Source organism: Bactrocera tryoni, chromosome 5, assembly GCF_016617805.1.
Source record: "Bactrocera tryoni isolate S06 chromosome 5, CSIRO_BtryS06_freeze2, whole genome shotgun sequence".
Taxonomy (NCBI): domain Eukaryota; kingdom Metazoa; phylum Arthropoda; class Insecta; order Diptera; family Tephritidae; genus Bactrocera; species Bactrocera tryoni.
Window position 1 is genome coordinate 50,573,888 of NC_052503.1, and position 2,659 is coordinate 50,576,546.

Consider the following 2,659-nt stretch of genomic DNA (forward strand, 5'->3'; position numbering starts at 1 on the left):
CATTTTTGCCTTTATCGTAGTAGTACTGTAAAATATGCCGCATTTTCTCTTTATTTTGATCCATGTTTGCGACGCTATAACTCACGAACGACTTAAAAGAAACGACAATCAATCAAACAGGTGTTAGCGCGTGAAATGAGCTTTCCAAAAAGGTATGGCATGACCCGATGCGACGAATAAAACTAGAACTACGCGCTTTCAGCGCCAACTAGCGAAAATACCTCAAGACTTTTTTGACAACCTATTATAATATTCAAGTGACTGTTTGACGCCAATCGGAGATTTCAAGTGACGCCGGGTCCTTCTCCACCTGAGATCTTCTTCTTCCTCTATTTTCCCCGGCGGGTATTTTGATTGAATTTGGTATCCCCGCAAAACTAATACGGCTGTATAAATTGACGTTGTGCAATATCAAAAGCTTCGTCAAGATCATGAGGAACCTCTCTCAACCAAGGAGGTTTTATTCATAGCCACTCCTTATCGCGCATAAACTCTTATATAAACAAAAATAATTTTTAAATTTAATTTTGGTATATAGCACGCGACTTTTCAAAAATCGCAATATACTTTGAACACGGCAAAAAACACTTTGGTCAAGACCTCGATTGAGCTAACGTTACAAGGCATCTTCGGGGAGAAACGATTAAGCAGCTTTTTATATCTTTAAAACATTAACTAATTTTCGCAAATTATAATTCTGAATAAACTTTAAACTTCTTTATTAACATTTACAGCGTAATGATCACTAGAGTTTTCAAAATAACACGGTCTAGACCCATTTCATTCATAACCAGCGCTAAACCATATTAAATTTAATGGCATGGTCACTTAGTTTCTGCAAACATCTCAAATGTTAACCAACATAAACAGTTCGAAGTTAGTGGAAAGTCGGAAGTTGGGGTTAGGGAAAAGAGGACTAATTGCTTTAAATTTAATACTTCTGCCGTATTTATTTTTCAATTATCGCTATTGCACTTTTAGTAGTTTTAAATATTATCGTTATATAGAAAGTGGGCGGGTCATCATACCTTCATCCATTTCATCCATTTTCGCGCTGTTGAGCCGAGCGTAAACTTAATTTCGGCCAGCACTAATTGATTTTAGGTATCGCAGATTTATAGATTATAATATAATCTATAATATAGATTAGATTGGATTATAGTGGTAGGAGTTTGTTTTTTAATCCGGTAATTTTATTTGTGCTTTTGCAAGTTAAAATTGAAGACAAGAATATTTTGCTTCCAGCCCTATGCTAAATATTTTTTATAAAGAAAAAGTGTTTGAAAGCATCCCATAAAAAACCGGGATGAATGTGGTGAGCTTCGCCATATGTATAAAGATTTTAGACATTCGATTATATTTTTGATAAGGTTGGAATTTTCTATAGATTTTCAACTATTATTCCATAATAATAGTTGTTTTTTTTTATTCCATAGAGAAAAGCGAGAAAAAACTTCACTAATTAATGTTTCAATATCCGTATTCTGAAAATTACTTGTGCAATTCCAACGCGGGTGCGAAAAACACTTAAAAACTGTTTTCTCACATGGATCAGTTGCGATTTTGGCTTCGGTCTGCTTACACTCTGCGCTGCCTGGGCAATTTCGTATGAAAATGTACGCGCACAGTTTTGAAGCTGATTTCTCGCTCTCGTCAGCTTTGCGCTCGTATCATCTTTAGGTGTACGATCTGCGGGCACCCTTAGTGGCTTGAAAACGAACAGACAGTTAACCGAAATTCAACATGTCTCGTTATCGTGATCATTTATATACAAGTATATCGTCACCTAAAATGCAGAAAACGTAACTTCTCTTTTCATGAGTTTAAAGGCGAAGGAAAAAAGTTAAACTTCATATTGAAACAAAATTTGAGTTTTGGTTATAAAATGATTATATTTTGGTTATCACAACCTCATATTGAAAAAATGGTTATGTATTGAATAATATAGCGATTTTCAATTTTTTTTTATGATACGTTGTTTTGCATTTTAGGTGACGATATAAAACTCCACATATATCTGTAACAAAATGTTGCGACAGTATAAAAATGTAGAATAAGAAAGCTTTGGATGTGGACATCTGTGTTTGGATAATTTATTGAACTGTTATTTGGTTCAAATATTACAGAAATAATTATAAAATTCAATTTAAATTTCATAACCTGTTTCCTCAATTTATCACCGGTTATTTGCAATAATGTATGGTCCATTTAGAATTGGCAAATCCGACAGATTTTGGTGACATTTACTTGCTTAATATTAATATTCACTTACCATATATGTATGCATGTACATGGCTGAGCTAAAACACCTTGAAGTTGATCATATATTTACTATTATTCAATACGAAATTATCTTTTTTTACTTGTTTTGGTATTTTATCATTTTTTATTAAATGAAAATTGGTTATATATCATTGTATTTAGTAATCGAAAGACAGTAATATAGCAATTATAAGACGGCTAATACTGTCGATTGACAAAATACAAAACCGGTGATATCAAAGTGATAATTATTAAAAAAAACAGTAATTATTTTATGAGGTTGTATTTAAATTAAAAGTTTTGTTTAATATATGTTTAATGGTTGAAGCTTTATTTATTTTTTATTAGAATCGTTATTTGAATGCAATTTTTCTTGCTTATATACAATCACACAATA